Genomic DNA, 9,783 nt, shown 5'->3' with positions numbered 1-9,783 from the left:
ATGCCACTTCCAGTTTAGCTGTGCAGAAGAAGAACAACAAGAAGAAGAAATATCTCGAAATATGTCCGTCAGGCCCGTTCCTTTGAGCTGAATCTGCAAATATCTCGGAAACGAAGCGAGCTATGGCAAAATGTTAAGAGACCTTTTTTGTAGAGAATTAAGTTTCCTACTTTTTATGTTGTATGATATTTTTTGATCAGATGCGTAGTTCTCGAGATATATCAAGATATTTAAAAGTTCCGAAGCCGCACCAACATAATAGAGATACAGAAACACCGTGGCCCCTTTCTTTGAGATAACTCTGCACTATTGCGAGCTGCAAATGCCACTTCCAGCTTAGCTGTGCAGAAGAAGAACAACAAGAAGAAGAAATATCTCGAAATATGTCCGTCAGGCCCCTTCCCTTGAGATAAATCTGCAAATATCTCGGAAACGAAGCGAGCTATGGCAAAATGTTAAGAGACCTTTTTTGTAGAGAATTAAGTTTCCTACTTTTTATGTTCTATGATATTTTTTGATCAGATGCGTAGATCTCGAGATATATCAAGATATTTAAAAGTACCGAAGCTGCACCAACATAATAGAGATACAGAAACACCGTGGCCCCTTTCTTTGAGATAACTCTGCACTAGTGCGAGCCGCAAATGCCACTTCCAGCTTAGCTGTGCAGAAGAAGAACAACAAGAAGAAGAAATATCTCGAAATATGTCCGTTAGGCGCCTTCCCTTGAGATAAATGTGCAAATATCTCGGAAACGAAGCGAGCTATGGCAAAATGTTGAGAGACCTTTTTTGTAGAGAATTAAGTTTCCTACTATTTATGTTCTATGATATTTTTTGATCAGATGCGTAGTTCTCGAGATATATCAAGATATTTAAAAGTTCCAAAGCCGCACCAACATAGTAGAGATACAGAAACACCGTGGCCCCTTTCTTTGAGATAACTCTGCACTATTGCGAGCTGGAAATGCCACTTCCAGTTTAGCTGTGCAGAAGAAGAACAACAAGAAGAAGAAATATCTCGAAATATGTCCGTCAGGCCCGTTCCTTTGAGATGAATCTGCAAATATCTCGGAAACGAAGCGAGCTATGGCAAAATGTTAAGAGACGTTTTTTGTAGAGAATTATGTTTCCTACAATTTATGTTCTATGATATTTTTTGATCAGAAGCGTAGTTTTCGAGATATATGGAGATATTTAAAAGTTCCGAAGCCGCACCAACATAATAGAGATACAGAAACACCGTGGCCCCTTTCTTTGAGATAACTCTGCACTAGTGCGAGCCGCAAATGCCACTTCCAGCTTAGCTGTGCAGAAGAAGAACAACAAGAAGAAGAAATATCTCGAAATATGTCCGTCAGGCCCCTTCCCTTGAGATATATCTGCAAATATCTCGGAAACGAAACGAGCTATGGCAAAATGTTAAGAGACCTTTTTTGTAGAGAATTATGTTTCCTACAATTTATGTTCTATGATATTTTTTGATCAGAAGCGTAGTTTTCGAGATATATCGAGATATTTAAAAGTTCCGAAGCCGCACCAACATAATAGAGATACAGAAACACCGTGGCCCCTTTCTTTGAGATAACTCTGCACTAGTGCGAGCCGCAAATGCCGCTTCCAGCTTAACTGTGCAGAAGAAGAACAACAAGCAGAAGAAATATCTCGAAATATGTCCGTCAGGCCCCTTCCCTCGAGATAAATCTGCAAATATCTCGGAAACGAAGCGAGCTCTGGCAAAATGTTAAGAGACCTTTTTTGTAGAGAATTATCTTTCCTACAAGTTATGTTCTATGATATTTTTTGATCAGACACGTAGTTCTCGAGATATATTAAGATATTTGAAAGTTCCGAAGCCGCACCAACATAATAGAGATACAGAAACACCGTGGCCCCTTTCTTTGAGATAACTCTGCACTATTGCGAGCTGCAAATGCCACTTCCAGCTTAGCTGTGCAGAAGAAGAACAACAAGAAGAAGAAATATCTCGAAATATGTCCGTCAGGCCCCTTCCCTTGAGATAAGTCTGCAAATATCTCGGAAACGAAGCGAGCTATGGCAAAATGTTAAGAGACCTATTTTGTAGAGAATTAAGTTTCCTACTTTTTATGTTCTATGATATTTTATGATCAGATGCGTAGTTCTCGAGATATATCAAGATATTTAAAAGTTCCGAAGCCGCACCAACATAATAAAGATACAGAAACACCGTGGCCCCTTTCTTTGAGATAACTCTGCACTATTACGAGCTACAAATGCCCTTTCCAGCTTAGCTGTGCAGAAGAAGAACAACAAGAAGAAGAAATATCTCGAAATATGTCCGTCAGGCCCCTTCCCTTGAGATAAATCTGCAAATATCTCGGAAACGAAGCGAGCTATGGCAAAGTGTTAAGAGACGTTTTTTGTAGAGAATTATGTTTCCTACAATTTATGTTCTATGATATTTTTTTATCAGAAGCGTAGTTTTCGAGATATATGGAGATATTTAAAAGTTCCGAAGCCGCACCAACATAATAGAGATACAGAAACACCGTGGCCCCTTTCTTTGAGATAACTCTGCACTAGTGCGAGCCGCAAATGCCACTTCCAGCTTAGCTGTGCAGAAGAAGAACAACCAGAAGAAGAAATATCTCGAAATATGTCCGTCAGGCCCCTTCCCTTGAGATATATCTGCAAATATCTCGGAAACGAAACGAGCTATGGCAAAATGTTAAGAGACCTTTTTTGTAGAGAATTATGTTTCCTACAATTTATGTTCTATGATATTTTTTGATCAGAAGTGTAGTTTTCGAGATATATCGAGATATTTAAAAGTTCCGAAGCCGCACCAACATAATAGAGATACAGAAACACCGTGGCCCCTTTCTTTGAGATAACTCTGCACTAGTGCGAGCCGCAAATGCCGCTTCCAGCTTAGCTGTGCAGAAGAAGAACAACAAGAAGAAGAAATATCTCGAAATATGTCCGTTAGGCCCCTTCCCTTGAGATAAATCTGCAAATATCTCGGAAATGAAGCGGGCTATGGCAAAATGTTAAGAGACCGTTTCTATAGAGAATTAAGTTTCCTACTTTTTATGTTCTATGATATTTTTTGATCAGATGCGTAGTTCTCGAGATATATCAAGATATTTAAAAGTTCCGAAGCCGCACCAACATAATAGAGATACAGAAACACCGTGGCCCCCGTCTTTGAGATAACTCTGCACTATTGCGAGCTGCAAATGCCACTTCCAGCTTAGCTGTGCAGAAGAAGAACAACAAGAAGAAGAAATATCTCGAAATATGTCCGTCAGGCCCCTTCCCTTGAGATAAATCTGCAAATATCTCGGAAACGAAGCGAGCTATGGCAAAATGTTAAGAGACCTATTTTGTAGAGAATTAAGTTTCCTACTTTTTATGTTCTATGATATTTTATGATCAGATGCGTAGTTCTCGAGATATATCAAGATATTTAGAAGTTCCGAAGCCGCACCAACATAATAGAGATACAGAAACACCGTGGCCCCTTTCTTTGAGATAACTCTGCACTATTACGAGCTGCAAATGCCCTTTCCAGCTTAGCTGTGCAGAAGAAGAACAACAAGAAGAAGAAATATCTCGAAATATGTCCGTCAGGCCCCTTCCCTTGAGATAAATCTGCAAATATCTCGGAAACGAAGCGAGCTATGGCAAAATGTTAAGAGACCTTTTTTGTAGAGAATTAAGTTTCCTACTTTTTATGTTCTATGATATTTTTTGATCAGATGCGTAGTTCTCGAGATATATCAAGATATTTAATAGTTCCGAATCCGCACCAACATAATAGAGATACAGAAACACCGTGGCCCCTTTCTTTGAGATAACTCTGCACTATTGCGAGCTGCAAATGCCACTTCCAGCTTAGCTGTGCAGAAGAACAACAAGAAGAAGAAATATCTCGAAATATGTCCGTCAGGCCCCTTCCCTTGAGATATATCTGCAAATATCTCGGAAACGAAGCGAGCTATGGCAAAATGTTAAGAGACCTTTTTTGCAGAGAATTAAGTTTCCTACTTTTTATGATCTACGATATTTTTTGATCAGAAGCGTGGTTTTCGAGATATATCGAGATATTTAAATGTTCCGAAGCCGCACCAACATAATAGAGATACAGAAACACCGTGGCCCCTTTCTTTGAGATAACTCTGCACTATTGCGAGCTGCAAATGCCACTTCCAGCTTAGCTGTGCAGAGGAAGAACAACAAGAAGAAGAAATATCTCGAAATATGTCCGTCAGGGCAGTTCCTTTGAGATAAATCTGCATATATCTCGGAAACGAAGCGAGCTATGGCAAAATGTTAAGAGACCTTTTTTGTAGAGAATTAAGTTTCCTACTTTTTATGATCTATGATATTTTTTGATGAGATGCGTAGTTCTCGAGATATATCAAGATATTTAAAAGTTCCGAAGCCGCACCAACATAATAGAGATACAGAAACACCGTGGCCCCTTTCTTTGAGATAACTCTGCACTATTGCGAGCTGCAAATGCCACTTCCAGCTTAGCTGTGCAGAAGAAGAACAACAAGAAGAAGAAATATCTCGAAATATGTCCGTCAGGCCCCTTCCCTTGAGATAAATCTGCATATATCTCGGAAACGAAGCGAGCTATGACAAAATGTTAAGAGACCTTTTTTGTAGAGAATTAAGTTTCCTACTTTTTATGTTCTATGATATTTTTTGATCAGATGCGTAGTTCTCGAGATATATCAAGATATTTAAAAGTTCCGAAGCCGCACCAACATAATAGAGATACAGAAACACCGTGGCCCCTTTCTTTGAGATAACTCTGCACTATTGCGAGCTGCAAATGCCACTTCCAGCTTAGCTGTGCAGAAGAACAACAAGAAGAAGAAATATCTCGAAATATGTCCGTCATGCCCCTTCCCTTGAGATATATCTGCAAATATCTCGGAAACGAAGCGAGCTATGGCAAAATGCTAAGAGACCTTTTTTGTAGAGAATTAAGTTTCCTACTTTTTATGATCTATGATATTTTTTGATCAGATGCGTAGTTCTCGAGATATATCAAGATATTTAAAAGTTCCGAAGCCGCACCAACATAATAGAGATACAGAAACACCGTGGCCCCTTTCTTTGAGATAACTCTGCACTATTGCGAGCTGCAAATGCCACTTCCAGCTTAGCTGTGCAGAAGAACAACAAGAAGAAGAAATATCTCGAAATATGTCCGTCAGGCCCCTTCCCTTGAGATATATCTGCAAATATCTCGGAAACGAAGCGAGCTATGGCAAAATGTTAAGAGACCTTTTTTGCAGAGAATTAAGTTTCCTACTTTTTATGATCTACGATATTTTTTGATCAGAAGCGTGGTTTTCGAGATATATCGAGATATTTAAATGTTCCGAAGCCGCACCAACATAATAGAGATACAGAAACACCGTGGCCCCTTTCTTTGAGATAACTCTGCACTATTGCGAGCTGCAAATGCCACTTCCAGCTTAGCTGTGCAGAGGAAGAACAACAAGAAGAAGAAATATCTCGAAATATGTCCGTCAGGGCAGTTCCTTTGAGATAAATCTGCATATATCTCGGAAACGAAGCGAGCTATGGCAAAATGTTAAGAGACCTTTTTTGTAGAGAATTAAGTTTCCTACTTTTTATGATCTATGATATTTTTTGATGAGATGCGTAGTTCTCGAGATATATCAAGATATTTAAAAGTTCCGAAGCCGCACCAACATAATAGAGATACAGAAACACCGTGGCCCCTTTCTTTGAGATAACTCTGCACTATTGCGAGCTGCAAATGCCACTTCCAGCTTAGCTGTGCAGAAGAAGAACAACAAGAAGAAGAAATATCTCGAAATATGTCCGTCAGGCCCCTTCCCTTGAGATAAATCTGCATATATCTCGGAAACGAAGCGAGCTATGACAAAATGTTAAGAGACCTTTTTTGTAGAGAATTAAGTTTCCTACTTTTTATGTTCTATGATATTTTTTGATCAGATGCGTAGTTCTCGAGATATATCAAGATATTTAAAAGTTCCGAAGCCGCACCAACATAATAGAGATACAGAAACACCGTGGCCCCTTTCTTTGAGATAACTCTGCACTATTGCGAGCTGCAAATGCCACTTCCAGCTTAGCTGTGCAGAAGAACAACAAGAAGAAGAAATATCTCGAAATATGTCCGTCATGCCCCTTCCCTTGAGATATATCTGCAAATATCTCGGAAACGAAGCGAGCTATGGCAAAATGCTAAGAGACCTTTTTTGTAGAGAATTAAGTTTCCTACTTTTTATGATCTATGATATTTTTTGATCAGATGCGTAGTTCTCGAGATATATCAAGATATTTAAAAGTTCCGAAGCCGCACCAACATAATAGAGATACAGAAACACCGTGGCCCCTTTCTTTGAGATAACTCTGCACTATTGCGAGCTGCAAATGCCACTTCCAGCTTAGCTGTGCAGAAGAACAACAAGAAGAAGAAATATCTCGAAATATGTCCGTCAGGCCCCTTCCCTTGAGATATATCTGCAAATATCTCGGAAACGAAGCGAGCTATGGCAAAATGTTAAGAGACCTTTTTTGCAGAGAATTAAGTTTCCTACTTTTTATGATCTACGATATTTTTTGATCAGAAGCGTGGTTTTCGAGATATATCGAGATATTTAAATGTTCCGAAGCCGCACCAACATAATAGAGATACAGAAACACCGTGGCCCCTTTCTTTGAGATAACTCTGCACTATTGCGAGCTGCAAATGCCACTTCCAGCTTAGCTGTGCAGAGGAAGAACAACAAGAAGAAGAAATATCTCGAAATATGTCCGTCAGGGCAGTTCCTTTGAGATAAATCTGCATATATCTCGGAAACGAAGCGAGCTATGGCAAAATGTTAAGAGACCTTTTTTGTAGAGAATTAAGTTTCCTACTTTTTATGATCTATGATATTTTTTGATGAGATGCGTAGTTCTCGAGATATATCAAGATATTTAAAAGTTCCGAAGCCGCACCAACATAATAGAGATACAGAAACACCGTGGCCCCTTTCTTTGAGATAACTCTGCACTATTGCGAGCTGCAAATGCCACTTCCAGCTTAGCTGTGCAGAAGAAGAACAACAAGAAGAAGAAATATCTCGAAATATGTCCGTCAGGCCCCTTCCCTTGAGATAAATCTGCATATATCTCGGAAACGAAGCGAGCTATGACAAAATGTTAAGAGACCTTTTTTGTAGAGAATTAAGTTTCCTACTTTTTATGTTCTATGATATTTTTTGATCAGATGCGTAGTTCTCGAGATATATCAAGATATTTAAAAGTTCCGAAGCCGCACCAACATAATAGAGATACAGAAACACCGTGGCCCCTTTCTTTGAGATAACTCTGCACTATTGCGAGCTGCAAATGCCACTTCCAGCTTAGCTGTGCAGAAGAACAACAAGAAGAAGAAATATCTCGAAATATGTCCGTCATGCCCCTTCCCTTGAGATATATCTGCAAATATCTCGGAAACGAAGCGAGCTATGGCAAAATGCTAAGAGACCTTTTTTGTAGAGAATTAAGTTTCCTACTTTTTATGATCTATGATATTTTTTGATCAGATGCGTAGTTCTCGAGATATATCAAGATATTTAAAAGTTCCGAAGCCGCACCAACATAATAGAGATACAGAAACACCGTGGCCCCTTCCTTTGAGATAACTCTGCACTAGTGCGAGCCGCAAATGCCACTTCCAGCTTAGCTGTGCAGAAGAAGAACAACAAGAAGAAGAAATATCTCGAAATATGTCCGTCAGGCCCCTTCCCTTGAGATAAATCTGCAAATATCTCGGAAACGAAGCGAGCTATGGCAAAACGTTAAGAGACGTTTTTTGTAGAGAATTATGTTTCCTACAATTTACGTTCTACGATATTTTTTGATCAGAAGCGTAGTTTTCGAGATATATCGAGATATTTAAAAGTTCCGAAGCCGCACCAACATAATAGAGATACAGAAACACCGTGGCCCCTTTCTTTGAGATAACTTTGCACTAGTGCGGGCCGGAAATGCCACTTCCAGTTTAGCTGTGCAGAAGAAGAACAACAAGAAGAAGAAATATCTCGAAATATGTCCGTCAGGACCCTTCCCTTGAGATAAATCTGCATATATCTCGGAAACGAAGCGAGCTATGGCAAAATGTTAAGAGACCTTTTTTGTAGAGAATTAAGTTTCCTACTTTTTATGTTCTATGATATTTTTTGATCAGATGCGTAGTTCTCGAGATATATAAAGATATTTAAAAGTTCCGAAGCCGCACCAACATAATAGAGATACAGAAACACCGTGGCCCCTTTCTTTGAGATAACTCTGCACTATTGCGAGCTGCAAATGCCACTTCCAGCTTAGCTGTGCAGAAGAACAACAAGAAGAAGAAATATCTCGAAATATGTCCGTCAGGCCCCTTCCCTTGAGATATATCTGCAAATATCTCGGAAACGAAGCGAGCTATGGCAAAATGTTAAGAGACCTTTTTTGTAGAGAATTAAGTTTCCTACTTTTTATGATCTATGATATTTTTTGATCAGATGCGTAGTTCTCGAGATATATCAAGATATTTAAAAGTTCCGAAGCCGCACCAACATAATAGAGATACAGAAACACCGTGGCCCCTTCCTTTGAGATAACTCTGCACTAGTGCGGGCCGGAAATGCCACTTCCAGTTTAGCTGTGCAGAAGAAGAACAACAAGAAGAAGAAATATCTCGAAATATGTCCGTCAGGACCCTTCCCTTGAGATAAATCTGCAAATATCTCGGAAACGAAGCGAGCTATGGCAAAACGTTAAGAGACCTTTTTTGTAGACAATTATGTTTCCTACAATTTATGTTCTATGATATTTTTTGATCAGAAGCGTAGTTTTCGAGATATATCGAGATATTTAAAAGTTCCGAAGCCGCACCAACATAATAGAGATACAGAAACACCGTGGCCCCTTTCTTTGAGATAACTCTGCACTATTGCGAGCTGCAAATGCCACCTCCTGCTTAGCTGTGCAGAAGAAGAACAACAAGAAGAAGAAATATCTCGAAATATGTCCGTCAGGCCCCTTCCCATGAGATAAATCTGCAAATATCTCGGAAACGAAGCGAGCTATGGCAAAATGTTAAGAGACCTTATTTGTAGAGAATTAAGTTTCCTACTTTTTATGTTCTATGATATTATTTGATCAGATGCGTAGTTCTCGAGATATATCAAGATATTTTAAAGTTCCGAAGCCGCACCAACATAATAGAGATACAGAAACACCGTGGCCCCTTTCTTTGAGATAACTCTGCACTATTGCGAGCTGCAAATGCCACTTCCAGCTTAGCTGTGCAGAGGAAGAACAACAAGAAGAAGAAATATCTCGAAATATGTCCGTCAGGGCAGTTCCTTTGAGCTGAATCTGCAAATATCTCGGAAACGAAGCGAGCTATGGCAAAATCTTAAGAGACGTTTTTTGTAGAGAATTATGTTTCCTACAATTTATGTTCTATGATATTTTTTGATCAGAAGCGTAGTTTTCGAGATATAACGAGATATTTAAAAGTTCCGAAGCCGCACCAACATAATAGAGATACAGAAACACCGTGGCCGCTTTCTTTGAGATAACTCTGCACTATTCCGAGCTGGAAATGCCACTTTCAGCTTAGCTGTGCAGAAGAAGAACAACAAGAAGAAGAAATATCTCGAAATATGTCCGTCAGGCCCCTTCCCTTGAGATAAATCTGCAAATATCTCGGAAACGAAGCGAGCTATGGCAAAATGTTAAGAGACCT

The sequence above is a fragment of the Osmia lignaria genome, unplaced genomic scaffold, assembly GCF_051020975.1.
Source record: "Osmia lignaria lignaria isolate PbOS001 unplaced genomic scaffold, iyOsmLign1 scaffold0001, whole genome shotgun sequence".
In the NCBI taxonomy this organism is placed as follows: domain Eukaryota; kingdom Metazoa; phylum Arthropoda; class Insecta; order Hymenoptera; family Megachilidae; genus Osmia; species Osmia lignaria.
This window is presented reverse-complemented; position numbering follows the sequence as displayed.